Source organism: Triturus cristatus, chromosome 2_2 (genome assembly GCF_964204655.1).
Source record: "Triturus cristatus chromosome 2_2, aTriCri1.1, whole genome shotgun sequence".
NCBI classification, from domain to species: domain Eukaryota; kingdom Metazoa; phylum Chordata; class Amphibia; order Caudata; family Salamandridae; genus Triturus; species Triturus cristatus.
In genome coordinates, this window is record NC_140582.1 from 692,910,247 (window position 1) to 692,934,200 (window position 23,954).

General features: G+C 47.9%; 1 pseudogene; it reads left to right on the plus strand.

Annotated features, from left to right (window-relative positions):
• The first annotated feature begins 1,171 nt into the window (after positions 1–1,171).
• On the plus strand, positions 1,172–23,946 carry LOC146862653 (uncharacterized; annotated as a pseudogene).
• The last annotated feature ends 8 nt before the right edge of the window (positions 23,947–23,954 follow it).

Below are 23,954 nucleotides of genomic sequence, written 5' to 3' on the forward strand. Positions count from 1 at the left end.
CCAGAGCAAGAGAGAGAAAGGCAGAAAGGAGAGAAAGAAGGAAGATGGGGGGCATGGCCAAGCCGCCGACCAAGACGGCCACGCGTCATTGAAGCTCCGCCACCACCACAGCAGCAATTTTCCCCACATATGCGGCCCAAATTGTATTCAGCCTGACACCATCGGCTTGCCCAACATGAGCTGAGCTCGGTGATACCATCCGATTGCTGATCCGTGCCACCTGAGTTGATCGTCCGACATCCAGTGAGGCCTGGTATGGAGCGAGCGTCGCCCATTGATTGGAGGCCCTCTCCATGGCACGCAGCTGAGGGAGAAGTGCGGCCGAAAAATGGAGCCTACTTGCAGAGCTGGATCACTACAGTGGTGAGTGCACTGGGTGCGGGTACACAACAACGTGCACCTCCCCCACCTCACCTCGTACACCCACCAGGGCGCAGTCGCGTTCGACTGCTCCAGGTGCGTTCCGCTAATTCCTGCCTTCTCCCTGAGGCCCCGTGGGGACAGGGCCCGAGGGTGGGTCTGGGAGGCGACCATACGGTCGCTGCATGTGTGAAACAGAGGGGGAGGCGTGAGCAGAATCAACATTCCAGGTGCCCGGTTGCCCCCTCCTGTGCACTCGATCCTCCGTCTGGCCTCCTGCCGCCGCAGCTACTAACACCTGGCACTCTGTACCAACGACCGGCTGTGGTACACTGCACAACCGCCTCGCTCACAGCACAGCAGCACACAGTGCTGGCAGCAAATTTATCCTTGTGCCTGCCATCGGCACGTGGTCCTGCGGCCCCCCGCACTCTCTATCTCCTACCCGCCGAGCCCTCTCATGGTAACTTCTCACTCCTCAAGGTCAGGAAATACGCCTGGATAAAGTCACAGACTCTGGAGTGCCAGTATTCATGCTCGCCCTTCTAGAACTCACTACATTCCCTATATCTGACTACACAACCGAAAACTCTATCTGGTACATTTGCGCCCTGGCCCTGCCTCGCCTCTCATTTTGTACCCATCAGTTGTAGGTTCATGCGGTCAATTCTACCACTAAGCATCAAGGTGGTTGCACTTTGACATCCCCCCCTCTTGCATTACTGCACAGCGGCATGGGCCGCAAAGACCCCAAGCAAAGAACTCTCCCATTTGAAAGCTGGCCGACACCACACCAGAAGGCACCTCCAGCATGGAGGAGGGTGGACATGGCAGAGATCACGGCGATGACCCTGCTGCCCCGTCCGTGTTCCTACTACACGAGATGAGGGATGGCTTCAGGGCACTCGAAAGGCGATTTGATGCCCTAGACAAGAGTCTGGTGAGTATGGGGGCCAAGATCCAAGTCCATGACCGGCACATCGACGTGGTAGAGGCGTGCATTTCCGACATCGATGACGGCACTGCGCAGTCCCTCAAACGCCTAGAACGAGTGGAACGCATCCTTAAAGAAGTGGCAATTAAAAACAAGGACCTTGAAGCCCACAGCAGGCGGAACAACATCTGCATTCTAGGGGTTCCAGAGACCACCGCCACGGGCCGCCTTGACCTCTTTGTGGAGTGCTTGCTTGCAGACATCTTCGGGAGGGAGTCCTTTACCCCAGGGTTTGTGGTAGAGCACCCCCACCACACACTGGGCCCATGACCCAACCAGAGCCTCCCTCCGAGACCTATCATTGCACGTCTCATAAACTTCAGAGACCAGGACACTGCACTATGCCTCGCCAGGGAGCGCGGAGCCACCACATGATAGGGCTCTAAACTAGCGCCCTACCCGGATTTCACGATCATGGTACAAGATGCCCGTTGGAAATTTAACGGGGTCAAGGCCATTTTACGGAACATGGGTGTGAAATACGGCATGCTATACCCTGCCAGACTGTGAGTGGATATCAGTGGCCGGACCCGCATCTTCAATAGCCCCACGGAGGCACAGGAATTCAGCAAAACACACAGGCAAAACAACAACTAGATGGTTACGGATGGCACCAGATCCTCTCCCCGTGTAGCGGCTCCAATGCAAGCATGGACCTCTTCTCAAAAAAAGGCAGTGGCTGACTTTATTGAACTGTTTGTTGCTTTTTTGTCAAGTAAACTTGCTGGGGATAATAGTATTTGACTGTATGAAATGTTTCAGGTGGCTGGTCGTCTGGTGTGGCGTTGCCACCCCTCATGGTGTAAGCCTTTGGTCTGTTTCTAGCAATATGGATATACCGCTTTAGGGTTTTCTCATTACTGTTTAAAGTTGCTTGATATATCATGTTGTGTAGTATGCAGGGGTTTCTGCCTCGCCTTGTGTGTGGAGAAGGTGGGTGGGTGGAGGAGAGGGAGAATTTTCCTTTACACAGATATGTTTGAGTTACTTACTGTTGTGCTCACATGTCCAATTTCACATTTGTCAACGATGGCCTCTTCTGGCCATAGCCATCAGGACCGTTAGATGGCCCAGCTAGGCAATGTTAGTGGTCCCTGGAATATCAGAGGCCTTAATGATAATCGAAAGAGAAGACATGTTGTACATTATCTGTTACGTCATAAAATTGATGTTGTTTTCTTTCAAGAGATGCACTTGCCCAAAACTGAGCCAGCGCGTTTCGCCTCTAGCTGGGGCGCACACAGATATATTTCCAACTTTAGCAGTTATTCCCACAGCACAGCAATACTTTTCCACAAAAGGGTGCCCTTCAGTCTCCACCCCACGGTTGGGGATAGCGAGGGGTGGTACACAATTGTCACAAGGTCATTAATGGGTCACAACATCGCCCTGGTGTGCGTCTATGCCCTGAACACGGATTCCCCTGAATTTTTTCATTCCCTTCTTTCTCAGCACACTAAGTTAGATTATGACTTATTGATTGAAGGGGCGACTTCAATTTGCTCCTTAGCCCCGCATTAGACAGCACTGCCCAATCCCCTAGTATAAAACCTTGTGCGCACCGGGCGCTTCTAGAGCTATGCGAGCAACTGCCGCTTCTTGACATCGGGCGCAGGTGTAACCCTTCCACCACTGACTACACGCATTATTCCATCCAACATAACGCCTGGACAAGGATAGATTACTGGCTCAGTCCCCAGGTGTCTCCTGCTGGTACCAATCGATTGCAACTCTCCCGAGAACATATTCCGATCATTCCCCAGTTCAACTTCGACTTGAGGTTCCTAGATCAGATGGGTTTGAGCGACAGTGGAGATTTCCTGGCCAGGCCCTAAATGACAACCTTTTCTATTCCGAGGTACATGAGGCTATTTTGGAATACTTTGCCATCAACACCGGCTCGGTAGACTCCTGGGCAGTCCAGTGGGAAAGATTCAAGGCAAACATACGAGGAGTGTGCATTGCCAAACATGCCGGTGTACTAAAGGATCTTCGAAAGACGCTCTCACGCCTGGAGCGCAAACTGAGGGATATCGACAGTGACACATTACACGGCCCTGACCCAGACAAAGTCTAGCACAGATTAGCTCTCCTCACTGAATATAGGGAATCCGCAGACCGCAAGATTCTATTTTTGAGTAACTATAGCACGGCACATCGCTATGGTGAGGGGGAGCGTCCGGGCCGATTTCTGGCACAGATTCTCTTCACCCTCCATACAGTAAAGCTTATATTACGGAATTAAGATCTACCTCTGACCAGATCCACACCGACACCTCAAAGATTTGCAATGAACTCCTGGACTAATACACCTCTCTGTACACATCCAGGGTGGGACACGACCTGACTGCTCAGGAAGACTATCTGTCTCAAATCGCTTTGGTCTATCTGGAAAAATCACATGCAGGATTTTTTGGGCGAACCGATCACTGGGGACAAGGTCGTAAATGCCATCTCGGCCCTCAAAAGCTCCGCAACCCCTGGCCTGGATGGCTTCACAGGGGCCTTTTATAAGTCATACAAAGACCTGTTGGCACCTCAATTCATTGAAGTGTACACAGAAACCCTCGAGAAACAAATCCTACTCCATACCCTTTGTGAAGCAGTCATTATTCTCCTTCCGAAACCCGGTAGGGACCCGTCTCTATGTGGGTACTACCGACCACTGTCCTTATTAAACTTAGGCTATAACATTTTGGCCAAGGTTCTCGCAATGCGCCTATCAATCCTGATGGAATTTATTATTTCCCCGGCACAATCAGGCTTTGTCCCCCATCGGTCAACCTCACTAAACCTTAGGAAGCTGGTATGCCCCCACTTTTTGCTGAATTGCTGAGTGTGCCCTGGACTCCTGCCAATCAGGTTCCCAGGGCCTATGTTCATTCCCTAAAAACCTCAAACCCAAATTGGCAAACCCTGGCCACATGTCAGCTCCTGGTAAATGGTACCCTAGGTACCCAGGGCCTTGTGACCAGGGAAGGTCTCTAAGGGCTGCAGCACTCATTGTGCCATCCTTAGAGGCCCTGTACCCTAACACACACACACTGCCCTTGCAGGCTGAGTGTCTGGGTACAGAACAAAGCAAAGAGTCGACATGGCACACATTCCTGTGTGCCATGCCCACCACCTATACTGCCCTGGCATACATCAGCTACCCCTCTAGCTGGGTGCCCTATGCCACTGGTGTGGGCACAGGAGCATGAGCCCTGTGTCCCTACAGTACCCAGGGCCATTCCTGGGCACTGTAAGTGCGGTGCTGCAATTTAAGAGTACATGGTGCTGAGAGCTCGTCAAACACGAACTCCACAGCACCATAATGGCAACACTGAAGACTGAGAAGTTTGGTATCAAACTTCTCAGCACATTAAACCCACACTGATGCCAGTGTGGGATTTAATGTGCAAAGCACCAAAGAGGGCATCATAGAGATGCCCCCTGAAACCTAACCTACAATCCATATCTGGTCTGAGAGGATGCCTAGGCTCCCACACAGCAGACATGTTGCTGGACCCCTGGGTAGGAGAACCCCCGCTCTCCAGGGCCTGCAACAATGTACATCCTGGGCAAGGTGCTAGGTCTCCTCTCCTAGGATAGACAGGGGGAAGCTTCAAAGGCATGCCGCCTCTGTGAGCTTCCCCAGGCCACTTGCTGCCCCCACTCTGGCGGGAAGCCTGGCCGGAAACCCCAAATAAGGACAGGGGATGTGCCAGCCTGCCAACCCCACCCCTCAGATGGGGGAGGCGAGGTGAAGCACATCTCTGGGCCCTCGCCATCTTGAAGATGGGAGGCCCTGCCCAATCAGGACTAGGCTACTGCCCCCCCCACAGGAGAGTGGCAGAATAGGGGGTGTACCCACCCCAGGACAGGGACCCGTTGGTCCCTGCCCTTTACCTACCTGTAACGCCCCTAAATCTTGTATTTAGGGGCACCCTGAACCTTCCTTCCTTAGATTCCACATTCCAAAAAACAAAGAAGAGCAAGAAGAAAGAAGACCTGCCGTGCAGCTGCTAAGAAGAGGAAGACACCAACTGCTTTGGCTCCAGCCCTACCGGCCTGTCGCCCCTCGAACCTGCTCCTGCTACATCCCGGCACCTCTTGTGGCCAGCAACCTCACAAACCACAGAGGACTTGGCTACCTTTTGGCTCTAGGCACCTGGGATTCCCATGAGCAGAAGCTCTGCTCAAAATCAGCTTCTAATCCCTGGCATCAGCCCGGAACCGCGAACCCTGAACACTCAGCACCTGCCAAGCCTGGCCTGTGCTGGAGTGAACAAAGACCCAGATGACGTCCCCCCAGTGACTGTGACCCCGAATCTGGCACCCAAGGATTCACCTCGATGCTCCTGATGACGCCTGCAGCCCTCAGAACCAGATAACCCCCAACCGCGATGAACAGAGGGTAAGATTTCCTGACACCAAAAGGCACTGCACCCGGCACCCTGCGGCCCCCTGTGACCAACTCCTGGGTACCTACCTATCCTCCAACTACCCAACTTACCTCTTGAAGTGGTGGCACCTGAAGAATCTTCGTCCCCGAGCTTGCAGCCTTTGTTCAACCAGGAGCTTTCCCATTGAAATCCATTGAGCGCCTGAAGGCTCAAAAGCACCCTGCACCCAGCCGCCCGAGTGGCCCTGGCAGTGTAACCTCTACACCTATCTATTTCCCCATTTGCCCTGAGCAAGTGACCAGGATCCCAGCTCCCACAGCCGCTTGGCCTGCTAGTCAGCAGCCACCATCCAAGGCCCCGCTGCTTCCCATAGGATAACATTGGGCCTAACTCACTTTGCACCCAGCTGCCCCTGTGCCGCTGAGGGTGTAACACCTGTACTTACCTGACCCTGGGAGACCCCTAAGTCTGTGCCCAGAACCTTAACTTTGCCAGTCGAGTACTTACCCAAAAGCCGATTACCCAATTTTCCTCCATAGGGTAACATTGACTGGCTTCTTCTGAAATTTCTTCCAAGTGTGGAGTCTCTAAAACTTAAAATATTCACCAAAAATCAACTGAGTAACGAAAACGAAAATACTCACCTGTTATTAGGAGAGATCCCAGTGCTGACCCTGAAAAATATTCACAACCGTACTTACCATTAACCCAATTTTCTTCCATAGGAAATCATTGACTGTTTTTCTGTGAAACGTCTTCTGTGTCGATTTTTGCAAACTACAAATATTCTTTAAAAATTGTACGAACTGTAAAAACGTAATTACTTACCTGTTTTAGATAGAGGTCCTAGTACTGAGTCTAGGAGCCCAGTATTGGATTACAAAAGTAACAAGAACATACTATACCTGCAACTTGAATTTTTTCCAATAGGGAATCATTGACTGTTTTCTATGAAATTTCTTCTAAGTGTCAACTTTTAAAATAGCAAAATATTGCCTAAAAATCACAACAGTAACTAATTCGACTTTTATCACTTGTTTCTAAGAACTGTCCCAGGACTGAATCTAGGATCCAGTCTGGAGGTACTAAAGTAATCCTGAAAGTAATCTATTGCAAATAACTTAAAACTTCCATTGAGCTCAATGCATTATTGTGTTTGAAATTGTGTTGCCTATTGCAACAACCTGTAACCAGTATTTACAAAAGTCAATTGCATATTGCAAAAGTATTTACCTAAAGCATCTCATTCTGAGAAAGTATATTTTAATACCTATTGTTGGCTCTAAAATAAAACAAACATATATTTTTCATATAAACGATTGACCTAGAGTTCAGTTATTGAGTGTGTGAGACCAATTGCTGACTGATTGTTTACAACAAATGCTTTATACTGTCCTCTGATACTGCCTTACTGCTCGACCAAGCTACCACTTTAGAGAGTAAGGTTATATCTAACTTTAACCTCTGCCAAACCTCTGGGGACTGTGGACTCTTTACACACTGTACCTATTTGGGAACAGTATATACAGAGCCACTTTCTCACATTGGTGGATCAGCGGTGGGATACAAACTTGCATTTGTCGGACTACTTAGTTACCATTTGGTCCCACAACAGAACTCTTAAAATTGCCTTTAGAATTCTGGTTGGTCTTTTCCAAAATACTAAAAGTCTTGTCAGGGCCTTGCTTAAGTCCCATTAGAATTTTAGAAAAATAGAAGTCACTATATTCAGGGTAGAGGATTAGAACTGTCAGGTTAGAATGACTCAAACAAACCCAGCTATTAGTGAAAATAATAACATGGACCTCTTGGAGGAACTCGACCTCACACCTTACTTACACTTGTCTTAAAGGGAATTGAGGTCCCTATGGAAACTTAAAAATATACCAATGGGTTTGCATCCAACCAAACTAGGGCTCCAGGAGCTCTTGGCTGAGTATGCTAAGGACCACCCATCTGAACATGGTGATGGCCGGTCAGATGAGGAAAGGGAAGAAGAGGAGGAGGAGAATGACCCCCGCACTATTCCCTAGGGAAGAGAGGGCCCCCATACCCTTGAATCCAAGAATTAGCATCTGTGAACCTAGAGTTCACACAGGTGAACCTGGTACCAGAGAGATCACTGGGGGACGGACCCACCAGTGAAGAGGACAACTTTTAGCAAGGCTGGCCAAAAGATTGGAGCTAGAGTCCAGGCCCCTGGCTCTAGAAAAAGAAAGGAGAGAGATGGGTTTAGCCCCATCAATGGTGGCAGCAATACTAAAAACAAGGATAGGGAGGAAACTTCTTATCCTAAAATCCCCAAAGGGATTGTCCCTAAATTTGAGGAAGGTGATGACATCACCAAATGGTTCACAGCCTTTGAGAGAGCTTGTGAAATAAGAAGGGTAAAGAAACCTCTCTGGGGAGAACTCCTGTGGGAACTGTTCTCTGGTAACTGCAGAGACAAGCTTCTGACCCTCTCTGGGCCAGAGGCAGGTTCCTATGACCTCATGAGGAAGACCCGATTGAGGGATTTGGATTCACTACTGAGGAGTATAGAATTAGATTCAGGGGGGGGCTCACGAAACCCAGACCCAGTCCTGGATTGACTTTGTAGACTTCTCAGTAAAGACACTGGATGGTTGGTTAGCTGGACATGGTGTGCAGGATTTTACTGGATTGTACAATTTGTTCATGAAGGAACATATATTAAGTAATTGCACAAATGAAAAGATGCATCAGCATTTGGTAGACCTGGGTCTAATTTCTCCCCAAGAATTGGGAAAGAAGGCAGACCACTGGGTCAAGACTAGGGTGACAAGGACAGCCACTGGGGGTGACCAGAAGAAGGTGGTCACAAAACCTCCCCAGGGGAAAGGTGGTGAGAATCCCCAAGATAAAAAGTCTGAGTCTTCCAAAGGGGCCCAAAAACCTGTTCAGGGGGGTGGGACCCAAACTACTCCCTATGTGCCTCGACCCTATGGGGGAAGAACTTTGATACCTTAAAGGCCTGGTGTAATAACTGTAATGGGTCAGGACACCTAACTGTAGATAAATCTTGCCCCCACAACAAAGCCCCTAAGGCACCCAGTACAGCTACTCCTGGGGCAGCAAGTATACAGATGGAATCAGAAGTGTGCCCTGAGCAAATCTGGGAACACACTGAAGCAAGTCTAGTCTCACTGGGGGAAGTGGAGTTTGCCACTGTAGCTGTGTGGCCACCCAACATAAAGATATATTTGCAGCGCACCCCTGGGTGAATGGAACTAGGGTAGAAGCTCTGAGGAGTACAGGTGCCAGTGTTACTATGGTGAAAGACACACTGGTTTCCCCTGAGCAGTATTTGATTGGAAAGTCTTACCCAGTCACCAATGCTGACAGTGTCACCACTAGTCATCCCATGGCTATGGTGACATTAGGCTGGGGGGTGAGGGGGTTACTGGCCTGAAACAGGTAGTGGTCTCTCCAAAGTTGCCAGCTGCATGTCTGCTAGGAAATGATCTGGAAACCTCAGCCTGGGCTGAGGTTGAGCTAAAGGCCCATACAGCCGTGCGGGGCATCCCTGAATTGGTGTGTGTGCAAACCAGAGCACAGAGCAAGAGGAAGGATGAAAAAGTAGGTCTGGAGCCTGAAATAATGGCCCAACCAACCAAGAGAAAAGGTAAGAAGACAGGAGAACCAGCTTCTGTACAGCAAAACTTTCAGGACCCCTCTCCACAGGGAGAGGATTTGGATACCCCTGAGGGAACTGAACCCATGGAGCTTGACCCTTACCAGGTTGAACTATTGGGCCCAGGGGGACCCTCTAGGGAAGAGCTGTGCCAGGGTCAGCGAGACTGTCCCACTCTTGAAAGCCTGAGGCAGCAAGCTGTTTCAGAAGCAAAGGGAGATGTCAGTGGTACCCACATAGCTTATTGGGAAGAGGGATCACTGTATGCTGAGGCAAGAAACCCCACTCTTGGAACCACCAGGAGGGTGGTAGTGCCACAGAAGTACAGGGAGTTATTCCTAACTTTGGCTCATGACATCCCCCTAGATGGACATCTGGGGCAATCCAAAACTTGGGAAAGGCTAGTGAGTCACTTTTACTGGCCACAGATGCACCAAAAGGTGAAAGAGTTTGTCAGCTCCTGTGTTACCTGTCAAGCCAGTGGCAAGACAGTTAGCCACCCAAAGGCCCCCCTCATCCCACTACCAGTGGTGGGGGTGCCCTTTGAAAGGATAGGAGTGGACATTGGGGGTCCACTTGAACCTCCCACGACCTCAGGGAACACATTTATTCTAGTAGTAGTGGATCATGCTACTAGGTACCCTGAAGCAATTCCACTTAGGACTACTACAGCCCCTGCAGTAGCCAAGGCCCTCCTGGGTGTCTTCACCAGGGTAGGGTTTCCTAAGGAGGTGGTTTCAGACAGAGGTTCCAACTTCATGTCTGCTTACCTGACACACATGTGGAAGGAGTGTGGAGTGCAGTACAAGTTTATCACACCCTACCATCCACAAACCAATGGCCTTGTTGAGAGATTCAACAAGACATTGAAAGGCATGATCATGGGTCTCCCTGAGAAACTCAAAAGGAGATGGGATGTCCTGTTACCATGCCTGCTTTTCGCTTACAGAGAGGTACCACAGAAGGGAGCAGGTTTCTCACACTTTGAACTTCTGTTTGGTCATCCTGTGAGGGGACCACTGTGTCTTGTAAAAGAGGGCTGGGAGAGGCCTCTTCAAAAGCCCAAACAAGACATAGTGGACTATGTGCTTGGCCTAAGGTCCAGAATGGCTGAGTACATGGAGAAAGCACCCAAGAACCTTGAGGCCAGCCAGGAGCTTCAGAAGCACAGGTATGACCAAAAAGCTGCACTGGTTGAATTTCAACCTGGGCAACAGGTGTGGGTTTTGGAGCCAGTGGCACCAAGGGCCCTCCAAGATAGATGGAGTGGCCCTTACCCTACCCTAGAGAGAAAGAGTGAGGTCACCTATTTAGTTGACCTGGGCACTAGCGGTACACCCAAAAGGGTTATCCATGTGAACCGCCTTAAGCTCTAAAATGACAGGGCTGACATCACCATGCTGAGGGTGACTGATGAGGAACAGGAAGCAGAGAGTGAACCTCTCCCTGACCTCCTCTCCTACAGCCCACAAGATGGGTCAGTAGATGGTGTGGTCTTTTCAGACACCCTCTCTGCCCAACAGCAGACTGACTGCAAGCAAGTCTTGCAGCAGTATGCTAGCCTCTTTTCCCTGACCCCTGGTCTGACAAACTGGTGTACCCATGATGTGGACACTGGTGACAGTGCACCTGTCAAGAACAAAATCTATTGCCAGTCAGACCAAGTCAAGGAAAGCATCAAAGCTGAGGTCAGCAAGATGCTGGAGTTAGGGGTAATTGAACCCTCTGAGAGCCCCTGGGCTAGCCCAGTGGTTCTGGTCCTCAAACCTCATAAACAGGGTGGAAAGAGAGAGATGAGGTTCTGTGTGGACTATAGAGGGCTCAACTCTGTCACCAAGACAGATGCTCACCCTATTCCAAGAGCAGATGAGCTGATAGATAAATTAGGGGCAGCCCAATTCCTCAGTACCTTTGAATTAACGGCAGGATACTGGCCGATTGGCATGGCCCCAGGAGCAAAAGAAAAGACAGCATTCTCCACACCTGATGGGCATTACCAGTTTACTGTGATACCTTTTTGGGTTAAAAATGCCCCTTCCATCTTCCAGAGGTTGGTGAACCATGTACTGACTGGGCTGGAGTCCTTTAGCGCAGCTTATCTTGATGATAGTGCTGTCTTTAGCTCCACCTTCCAGGATCACTTGATCCACCTTGGGAAGGCTTTAGAGGCTCTGCAAAATGCAGGTCTCACTATCAAGGCTTCCAAATGCCAGATAGGGCAGGGCACTGTGGTGTTCTTGGGCCACCTTGTAGGTGGATGCTAGGTACAACCCTTACAATCCAAGATCCAGGCCATCCTGGACTGGGTAGCTCCAACAACCCAGACCCAAGTCAGGGCATTCCTTGGCTTGACTGGCTACTACAGGAGGTTTGTGAAGGGATATGGGTCCATTGTGACTCCCCTCACAGAACTCACCTCCAAGAAGATGCCCAAGAAGGTTAACTGGACAGTTAGTTGCCAAAAGGCTTTTGACACCCTGAAAGAAGCAATGTGCTCAGCACCAATTCTAAAAGCTCCAGTTTATGCCAAGCAGTTCATAGTGCAGACTGATGCCTCTGAGCTAGGGATAGGAGCGGTCCTATCCCAGACCAATGATGAAGGCCAAGACCAACCTGTTGCTTTTATAGGCAGGAGGCTACTCCCCAGAGAGCAGCGTTGGAGTGCCATTGAGAGGGAGGCCTTTGCTGTGGTTTGGTCCCTGAAGAAGTTGAGGCCATACTTGTTTGGTACTCACTTCCTGGTTCACACTAACCACAGACCTCTCAGATGGCTAATGCAGATGAAAGGGGAACATCCAAAACTACTAAGGTGGTCCATCTCCCTACAGGGAATGGACTTTGAAGTGGAACACAAACCAGGGACAGCCCATGCCAATGCAGATGGACTTTCCAGGTTCTTCCACTTAGACAATGAAGACTCCATAGGGCAAGGTTAGTCTCATCACCTTTCGTTTTGGGGGGGTTGTGTGAGAAAGTGACATCTTTCTTGCATAGTATGCCCCCACTTTTTGCTGAATTGCTGAATGTACTTTGACTGAGTGTGCCCTGGACTCCTGCCAATCAGGTGCCCTGGGCCTATGTTCCTTCCCTAAAAACCTCAAACCCAAATTGGCAAACCCTGGCCACATGTCAGCCCCTGGTAAATGGTACCCTAGGTACCCAGGGCCTTGTGACCAGGGAAGGCCTCTTAGGGCTGCAGCACTCATTGTGTCACCCTTAGAGACCCTATACCCTAACACACACACACTGCCCTTGCAGGCTGAGTGTCTGGGTACAAGACAAAACAAAGAGTTGACATGGCACACAACCATGTGTGCCATGCCCACCACCTACACTGCCCTGGCATTCATCAGCCACCCCTCTAGCTGGGTGCCCTATGCCAGTGGTGTGGGCACAGGAGCATGAGCCCTGTGCCCCTACAGTAGCCAGGTCCATTCCTGGGCACTGTAAGTGCGGTGCTGCCATTTAAGAGTGCATGGTGCTGAGAGCTCGTCAAACACGAACTCCACAGCACCATAATGGCAACATTGAAGACTGAGAAGTTTGGTATCAAACTTCTCAGCACATTAAACCCGCACTGATGCCAATGTGGGATTTAATGTACAAAGCACCACAGAGGGCATCTTAGAGATGCCCCCTGAAACCTAACCTACAATGCACGTCTGGTCGGAGAGGCTGCCTAGGCTGCCACACAGCAGACATGTTGCTGGACCCCTGGGTAGGAGAGCCCCCGCTCTCCTGGACCTGCAACAATGCACATCCTGGGCGAGGTGCTAGGTCTCCTCCCCCAGGATGGACAGGGGGAAGCTTCAAAGGCATGCCACCTCTGTGAGCTTCCCCAGGCCACTTGCTGCCCCCACTCTGGCGGGAAGCCTGGCCGGGAACCCCAAATAAAGACAGGGGATATGCCAGCCTGCCAACCCCACCCCTCAGGTGGGGGAGGCGAGGTGAAGCACATCTCCGGGCCCTCGCCATCTTGAAGATGGGAGGCACTGCCCAATCAGGACTAGACTACTGCCCCTCTCCCACAGGAGAGTGGCAGAATAGGGGGTGTACCCACCCCAGGACAGGGACCCATTGGTCCCTGCCTTTTACCTACCTGTAACGCCCCTAAATCTAGTATTTAGGGGCACCCTGAACCTTCCTTCCTTAGATTCCAGATTCTGAAAAACAAAGAAGAGCAAGAAGAAAGAAGACCTGCCGTGCAGCTGCTAAGAAGAGGAAGACAGCAACTGCTTTGGCCCCAGCCCTACGGGCCTGTCGACCCTCGAACCTGCTCCTGCTACATCCCAGCACCTCTTGTGGCCAGCAACCTCACAAACCCCGGAGGACCTGGCTACCTTTTGGCTCTAAGCCCCTGGGACTCTGCTAAAAATCAGCTTCTAATCCCTGGCATCTGCCCGAAACCGCGAACCCTGCACACTCTGCACCCGCCAAGCCTGGCCTGTGCTGGAGTGAACAAAGACCCCGAGGACATCCCCACGGCGACTGTGAACCCGAATCCGGCACACAAGGACTTACCTCGACGCTCCTGACGACGCCTGCAGCCTCAGAACCACATTCCCCCCAACTGCGATCAACAGAGGGTAAGATTTCCCGACACCAAAAGGCACCCCTGCACCCGGCACCCTACGGCCCCCTGTGCCCAACTCCTGGGTACCTACCTATCCTCCAACTACCCAACTTACCTCTCGAAGTGGTGGTGGCACCTGAAGAATCTTCGTCTCCGAGCTTGCAGCCTTTGTTCAACCAGGAGCTTTCCCTTTGAAATCCATTAGGCGCCCGAAGGCTCAAAAGTGCCCTGCACCCAGCTGCCCGAGTGGCCCTGGCAGTGTAACCTCTACACCTATCTGCTTCCTCATTTGCCCTGAGCAAGTGACCAGGAGCCCAGATCCCACAACCGTGTGGCCTGCTAGCCAGCAGCCACCAACCAAGGCCCCCCTGCCTCCCATAGGATAACATTGGGCCTAACTCACTCTGCACCCGGCTGCCCCAGTGCTGCTGAGGGTGTAACAACTGTACTTACCTGACCCTGGGAGACCCCTGAGTCTGTGCCCAGAACCTTAACTCCGCCAGTCGAGTACTTACCCAAAAGCCGATAACCCGATTTTCCTCCATAGGGTAACATTGACTGGCTTCTTCTGAAATTTCTTCTAAATGTGGAGTTTCTAAAATTTAAAATATTCACCAAGAATCAACCAAGTAACGAAAACAAAAACACTCACCTGGTATTAGGAGAGATCCCAAGGCTGGATCTTGGTGCCCAGCACTGACCCTGAAAAACATTCACAACCGTACTTACCATTAACCCAATTTTCTTCCATAGGAAATCATTGACTGTTTTTATGTGAAATTTCTTCTGTGTCGATTTTTGCAAACTACAAATATTCTTTAAAAATCGTACCAACTGTGAAAACGTACTCACTTACCTGTTTTAGATAGAGGTCCCAGTACTGAGTCTAGGAGCCCAGTACTGGATTACAAAAGTAACGAGAACATACTATACCTGCAACTTGAATTTTCTCCCATAGGGAATCAATGACTGTTTTCTATGAATTGTCTACTTTTAAAATAGCAAAATGTTGCCAAAAAATCACAACAGTAACTAAGTCGACTTTTATCACTTGTTTCTAGGAACTGTCCCAGGTCTGAATCTAGGATCCAGTCCTGGAGTTACAAAAGTAATCCTGAAAGTAATCTATTGCAAATAACTTAAAACTTCCATTGAGCTCAATGCATTATTGTGTTTGAAATTGTGTTGCCTATTGCAACAACCTGTAACTAGTATTTACAAAAGTCAATTGCATATTGTAAAAGTATTTACCTAAAGCATCTCATTCTGAGAAAGTATATTTTAATACCTATTGTTGGTTCTAAAATAAAACAAACATATATTTTTTATATAAAACATTGACCTAGAGTTCAGTTATTGAGTGTGTGAGACCATTTGCTGACTGAGTGTGTACAACAAATGCTTTTCACTGTCCTCTGATACTGCCTTACTGCTCGACCAAGCTACCACTTTAGAGAGTAAGGTTATATCTAACTTTAGCCTCTGCCAAACCTCTGGGGACTGTGGACTCTGTATACACTGTACCTATTTGGGAACAGTATATACAGAGCCACTTTCTCACACCGCCATCCTGTTAGACACGGAAAAGGCGTTTGACTCTATTGAGTGGCCCTTTTTTATATCCGTTATGCGCCGCATGGGAATGCCTTAGGGATTCAACGCCACCACTGAATTATTGTATAGTCGCCCCACTGCTAGTCTACGACTGAACAGTACACTCTCCCGACCCTTCTCTCTATCCCGTGGTACTCAACAGGGTTGCCTCCTGGCTCCCTAATTGTTCATTCTCGCTATGGACCCCCTAAACCGACACTTTCAAGAAAAACATCTACAGAGAGGTCTCAAATTCAACACTGGCCCTCTCCTGGTCTCCTTATACGCAGATGACACCATTCTTTATGTGCGGGAACCCCAAATTATTCTTGTACCACTCATTAGGGAAATAATCACATTTGGGCAGCATTCAGCACTGGGCATCAACTGGTGCAAGTCAGTTATTTTCCCCTTAACTTCAAGCACACTGCAGTGGGAATGCGAATTCCCCCTTGAGTGGTGCACTGATTCCGTCAAATATCTGGACATTCATCCACTTAAACACAGTACATATTCTCCGTCTTAATTATGGCCAACCAATCTCCGCTCTAGAGGCGCATGTGGAAAGATGGCTGCGTTTACCGCTATCCATTGCTGGCAAAGTAGTTATCATCAAGATGGTCGTACTCACCACATTTTTATATCTTTTCAACAACATGCCCATTCCCCTTCCGAACAGATTCTTTCTAACATTACGCTCTCATCTTATCAGGCTAATCTAGGGAGGGGGTAAACAGCCCTGCGTACACTGGCAAGTGTTGACATTGCCATACGAGAGAGGAAGGTTTGGCGTTCCCGATTGTTAATTATATTACTTAGTGGCCCAGTGCAGTTATGCCTTCGCTTGGTTCCACCCAGACGATAGGATTCCATTTCTCCATCCCGAAGCAGATTTCGTATTACCTGAGAGATTCTCCACAGTACTGCCCAAAGGCGTGCCTAGAGACCCCGCTGACATACAGACGGTTTCTACAACCAGCTGGGCTTGAGAAAAACTATGGCGTATCACAGGCACTGACATGCTGTCTTCCTCGGTGTTACCCATCCCCAATGCCCCCTGGCTACCGATCACGGGGGAGAAACTGGTACAACGCACTTTGATCAAATTCGGCATCACCAAAATGGGGGAGCTGTTCCTTAACGGACACGTCTTTTCTGTGACAGACGAGGAGCGCTTCTGCCACGCCACGTTCATGGACCGCTTCGTAATGGGGTGAATCCGCTCAGTGCTCCGGGCCTCCCTGCCCAGTTTTCCTGTTCCGACTCATTCTCTCTCCTCTCCATGATCATTGAGAATCAGAGTGGGACGCACCTCGTGTCTGAACTTTATAGGGCTAGCTCAGACATTATCCCGGTTACAGACGACAAGATTCGCAAAGTCTGGAAGGATGACCTTGGGCACACCATTACAGATGACCAATGGCTCAAATGTTGCTCTGTGACAAACGGTGTCTCCCTAAATAGCCAACACAAACTGTTACATTTTAAATTTCTGCGCAGAATGCACATCACCCTGGCCAGATCACACAGGCTTGACCCGGCCAGACCGCACAACTGTCGCAAATGAAATGCACCATATGCGGATTTCGCCCATCTTACATGGACAATACAATCATATCATATTGGGAATCAGTACACAAGACACTGGGAGACATGACAGAATTGACACTCGTCCCCACGCCTGAGATCGCATTACTGGGCTATATGGTAAACTTCCCTAAAGGTATACGGTGGTTTGCCTCGCTTAGTTTGCTGCTTGCCAAAAGGGAGAGAGCACTGCATTGGGGCAGCAAAAGAGTTCCCACGCTACAAAACTGGCTGGATAGCCTAGCGTACTGCAACAAACACAGGAAAGTTTATGCCACCACACTTCCACGCTCCTCACGCCCCAAAGACATCTGGGGGCCATTCAGGACTTACACTGGGAATACACGTCAAACTGCTGTTTCCCAACTCGAAAGCGGAATAGTTCCTGCCGGGGTGGGATGAGTGGAGTATGCAGCACAATACCCTGTTTTCAAATGTTGATATGCACTCTGATAAGGTTGACTGTCTTGATTACATGCATTTGTTGGAAACTGTTTTTCGTTGGTGGGAGGACGGGGGCTGGGCTAGGAGAAGCATGCATTCTCCCCTCGGGGACTCGGACATTCCAATGAGACTACATTTATTAGTATCACTCTATTTCTTCTTTTGTATAAACATTGCCTTATATTTGGTCAGGGTCACTGCATACCCCAGTTAAATGCAACAATGACAGTGAGTACTCTCGTTTTTATTGCTGTAATGCACTAAAATGGTAAATAAAGTTTAATAAAAAAAAGAAGGAAGATGAGAAAGCTAGGGAAAAAGTGACAAAGAACCTTCATTCTATGTAGACAAGAGACACGAAGTATAGGGTGGAGAAAGAAAGAGGTATGAGATAGAACCAGGACTATGTTGTCTTTACATTTGGCAACTTGGGCACTCAGCAGAGTCCCTGGCTGGCTACTATCAACAGTTCTGGGGCCTTGCATTTAAAAAATTTTTTTTTTTAGCTCTGAATCAGTTAAAAGGGTCAATGAGTCCAGTCTAATTACAAATGTATTCCTACAAAATCCTTCCCCTATTCTCAGCACTACCAAAACTTAACTTTAACTTCTCCATCTCAAATTCTAGATAGAAATTACTGTCAACATATAAGAGTCAGGTACTTTGATGTACCCAATGGGATGACGGATCTCTACTCACATTGTGTCGCAGAACCAGTTGTCAGTCTGAACACATTAGTTAATTTAAACTGTCTGTTTTAGAAAATTTGAGGGAGAGCTCTTCAGACATTTTATTGTATATATTTGGAAAGAGTAAGGAACTTAAAAAATTAATGACAGAAAAAAGTAATGTCATATTTTAGCACATGGAAATCCATTGCAGGTAGAAATACCACAATTAATTTCTACAATTAATTGCTTAATCTGAATCTTTACACTTAGCATTTTTGGACTTGACGTACACTTTCAACAGCGCGAACTAGGCAAAACTCTGGGCTTTGCTAAGTCAGATGGGGGTTGACCTAAGTATTGTAGCCCATTAAGCCAATCTTCATTCAAAGACCTCTGCATCAGTGCATTTTCCCAGGGCACTGCTTGTACTTGCTCATTCCCTACCAGCGATGGCGTTTGTCAAGGGTGCACTCTTGTCACTTTTTTGTTTACCTTATATGTGAATGGGCTAGAGTTTGCTTTATTTTCAGTCTCAGCGGATGGCCCCAAGGTTGGTGATAGATCCCTTCCTGTTTCATTATATGTGGAAGATGCGGCCCTTATGGCCCGCACCGTTCGTGGGTTGGATCTACTCTTGGCCAGGTATGTGTCATTCATGGGGAACCTTGATTTGTCGGTCAATTTTTCAAAGTCATATGTGATGCTAGTAGGCCCAAAATCTACAAGCAGCAAGACCTTTAAATTGGCATTCTCCACTCTGGGTAAAGTCATGGCGTAGCCTTACCTTGGCATCTTATTTGATGCCAAAAATTGTTGGAAGCCATTAATTGGAGCCAAAAGATCTGAGCTTGTTAAAACCATGGTGGCAGTTTGCAGCTTTTCTCACAGGTTAGGCTTGCAGGTGCCAAGGGACAATTCTAAAAATGTACCAGGGTAAATTCATATCCCAACTCCGATATGGCAGCGAAGTCAGGGTTATGCAAAATTGGATAGGATTCAATTGGCAAAGAACATATTTCTACCCCAGATGGTACAGGATCCACAATTGACCCCAGCATTTTAGGGCAGGCGAACCTTGGCCTTGCAAAAGTGATAGACCTGAAAGCCCAAAGCCGCTTATTGTGCTGGATTAAGGTTTGGAGGAGGGAGGAATTAAAGCTAAATCAGATGACCCTTGCAAACTGTTTTGCCCTTGATTGTGCACATAACATAAATTGGATAGCTTATGTTAATGCAGCTTTTACTTCCCTAGGTAGGTCCGATATCAATGAGGACCACCACTTCTCTGCCCATGCATGAACTGGGGTGTATTATAAGGTTGTTCTTGGACCGTTCCTTTTTGGAGAGATAGCATCTGGAGCTGCAGAAACCATCAGTGTGGCGCCATATGCTGTTGAAAACCATGCAGGGTTGGAGCCATATCTAGCCAATGTCCATTCACTGCATATCTAGCCAATTGTCCATATTTTTTGGTTTAACCAACTTTATCATCTTTTGGCATCTCCATGTGGGTGGGCACAGTTTGGTGCAAGGTTGCACTGCGGCTGCGACAATAAGTCTCCACAGGACACTCTCCATTGTGTAATGTTTTGCTCTTATTTTAGCTGGCCGAGGAAGCAGTTTTTAATTCTCTTTTTGAAGTCAATGAATATTACCCAAGTTAGTCCAGCCTTGTTTTATCTTTGGATGCTTTAAAATGAGTGTGTTACTTTTACTGTTTTATCATTTTTGCGAGCTGCTATGGTCTCCAGGAGATCGAGACTTGACTAATAGATGTGGAGGGATGAGATTTTACTGTTTTATTGACTATAGCCATTCCATGTTTAAGTAAAGGTTTTTACAATGAAGATGTTGTTTGTACTCTTTAATGGTGATTTCATCATCCGAATAAAGTTGTATAATAAAAAAAAATGCTTACTCATGGATCACTCCTCAAACCTTGTGTTAAATACATTTGTTTGAGGCACATAACATTTACAGAGACACACAAAGGGCGTACTGACAGTGTACCCTTACTTTTTGGGTTAATATGCTGATAGATCCCAGCAATGCATACACAGCCTTTTATGACTTATTGCTTGTAATTTACGGTTGTTTAATAGGATTATTGTAACATCTATTACTTATAACAAAAGTGCAATATGAAGTGCTATATTCATTCAATTGCTATTTTTGTAAGGATTGTTTGTATTACACAATTAGGATCTATTCAGTCATTTTCCCCTTTAGTGCCAAAAGGGCGTTTCAGTAATGGTATGATTTCAAATTATTTTTAAAGCGCAAGTTAGAAGTCCTTTGTCTTTGTTTATCAATTCAATGTCTACTATGATTGTTGTTTAACACTCAGATCATTATTACCGGTATATCTTTGCAGATACGCCCAGAGATATATAGTTTGTATATAATGTGCACTTATAATATGTGTCATTCTTCCTTCTTTAATCTTGAAGAATGCAATGTTTCAAGGAGATACATTTTAAGGACTAAATTGGAGCTGGCGGGCACCACAGGAACAGGAATTAGAAACTTCGACCAAAGGGAGGGTTTGAGAATCCGTCCCTTGTACAATGTGAAAAGAAATCTTGAGAAACAGCTTATGAGTACTCCAGTGTTTTAAAGTGCCCTCCAAAGTATTAGCATTACTCTTGGTGATACAAGTTAAGGCCTGAATACAAGTTTGGCAGTCTTACCGCTATTCTGCCACAGTGGCGGTCCCAAGTGCTCCGTGGAGTCGGCGTTGTTCCTCCCACCCTGTTTAGATGCATGCAGCTTGAACCACCAACCACATTGATCGAATATGTCCTCCCTGCGATGCTGCAGACTGCAATGCTGCCGATTCTTACTCCATTGCCATCAGGGCCATGGGTTCTCACAGAGCAAATTAAGGAATCATAGTTGCACTGGCGGTCCCCTTGCGGCGGTTCCCTGTCAGTGGTAGTCCATCGCAGTACGCTCTAAACAAAGCACCATAACCGTGCCCATTGGATGTATACTAATACAACACACCTGATGGCCAAGTGGATACACCTGCAAATCACACTTTAAAACACATCCCATTTCAGAGCATGATCCTTTGCCATTCCACAGCAGCACAGCAATTCAAAGGCAACATTTTGTTGAGAGAAGGCAGGCCTTTTCCCCCCCATCTCTTTTACCACTCTCCACACACTTTTTCAGCAACTGTTCTTTTCATCCCTTGCTGTATTTGTAGTTTATACTTTAATTTGGGGATATGATAAGGCCAAAAAATCCACGTTTTTCAGAGACAGAGTTGTCAGTCATGGTGGATGAAATCATAAGAGTAGAGCCACAATTGTTTGGAGCCCAAGTCCAAAATACTACTATATGTCAGAAAAGGGACATGCAGACCAAAATAGTAGACAGAGTGAATGCTGTAGGTAACACCCTGTGCGCACAGGAGAGCATTAGGAAGAAGTGGAATGACCAGAGGGGGCAGTTGCGTTCCCTGGCCTCCAAGCAACACCAGGAGGCCCAGAGGACTGGTGTTGGTCCTCACAGCACCCCATATTGTTTCCCTGGGAGGAGAAGGTCTTGTAGAGCCTACATCATGAAGGCTTGACAGAAATACCTGGGGGAGTGGAGTCTGGTAAGTTACACCTCACTAACTGTCACAATACCTCAATGTCCTGTTTGCTCTCAACTCAGCTTTTGACATTGTGCTGTGTACCTAGTTCCTTAACATGCAATCCTCAACGCATCAGAGATGTTGTATTGTCTGTGTTAATGTGTATTGTTGCATATAAGATCACATGTATCAATCTCCATTACATGTCACATGTTGGAGTGGTGTCTCTAAGTGTACTTCTATAAAAATATAATTCCAGGACCCATGATACTTGTCAATATATAAACGTATGGTATATACCAACTGCATTTTGTCAACAGGTATTTTACAAGAACCATTTGGCAAGTGTTGACAAGTTGAGATCGAAATGACTACAACTACCATGAGGGCCTGTTTGTATAACTCAAAACAAGATGAAAATGTGATTTTGCCCATTCTCCCTTGTCTGATATATAAATGTAAATGTAAATCCAGTATTTGTAAAGCGCGAACAGCTACCCGAAGGCATCCCGGCACTGGAGGCCGCCGGGAAGATTAAGTAAGCTATTGCCGAGAGTCACATGGTGCTAGGCTGACCTGCCGCCGGTGATCGAACCGTGAGCCCCAGATTCCAGCGCCAGTCGCCCTGGCTGCGGTGCCACACCTCTTCCCTATTACAACTGATGTTCAATTCTCATGAAGTGAGCAATCTACATGCAATGGTCTACTCAGCAACCTTTCTGCCTACGTTGCTTTATGTTGTCATGATCTCAACTGAAACAATTGATGGCATCAGTGACAACATACCAAGTGTGTAACTCAAATATTTGTAAGGCATGAAGTTAACTCAGCCTATTAGAATGGAAGGTGACTGATTGACTCCGCACTGCCCACATGATGATTAATGCTAAATATACAACCAAGTTGTGTAATCGCTTGTTTTGTACACAGCTAACCCTTGGCATGGTCAAATACACATGTTACCTGTCCACTGTGGTAGCTTCAGTGTTAAGGAGATGTCATGCTTATTCCTTGGTCCAAAATACAACACATCATGACATCCAATGAGCTGTTTAATTCAAGTAGATGTATTTAATATCTTCAAATGTCTAGTTAAGAAGTTCAATACCACTGAAATATATCACAATAGTAATCTCTACCTATTTTGTTGTTCTTCGGTTTCTGCTTACTGTGCCACAAACGATTTGGATGCAGATACCACACTTCCACCAATAACAATGTTCTCTATTGCACAATAGGTCTATCTGGCCTAGCACCTGCCCAGAGCTTGGCCACAGAAGAGACACCTACTCCACCTCAGGACCAAGCCGTCACTGATGACAACACTCCTGGTGATATGGATGAGGATGATGGTGCTGGTCAAAATGGTCAGCCTGGGCAGACGGCAGCAGTGAGTCTCACTGGGCCCACAACAACACCTCCCAAACCAGCTGCAACACCTCAGTCAACCTTAGTCACCACAACTTGTGTACCTAGCATAGTAACACCCATTGTGTACCCCCCAGTCCTGGATCATGCTGTGATAATCACCACCCTAGCTGCAGAGCATCCAGGATCTAGTAGGAGAGGGCACCCCGGGTCAAGGGCACAGGCTCATGGGGGTAGAAATTGTGGGAGGGATACTGTGAGATGGAAGAGTGAGGCCACTGGGGCCACTCACACCCAGACCACCATCAACCAAGTCTTGGGATCCTATCATGAGTCCCAAGACGTGATGGGCCGGGTACTCACCGAAATCCAGGAGATGAAGAAGTTGTAGAGGGATATACACCAGGAGATGGAGGCCCATAACTCAAACATGGGTTCCCTAATTGGGGTGCTGCTGGTCATTCACACACACCTGTGTAGGGCTTTTCCAGCACCAGCTACCTCTTCCTGTTGTCCAACAACATTAAGTCCATCAACATCTGCTGCAGCCAGAGGAAGGAAGGCTCTACCAGAGGAAGACACACCTGCAGTCACTGCTGTCCCTGCAGCTGTGGACCCCCCTGCTCTGGCAGGCAGGGATATCCACGCAAATGACCAGGAGGTGTGGATGGCAAGACTTCTACCACCAACAGCAATAAATATCTATCCTAATTCCCTCCACTGTATGTAACACATTCT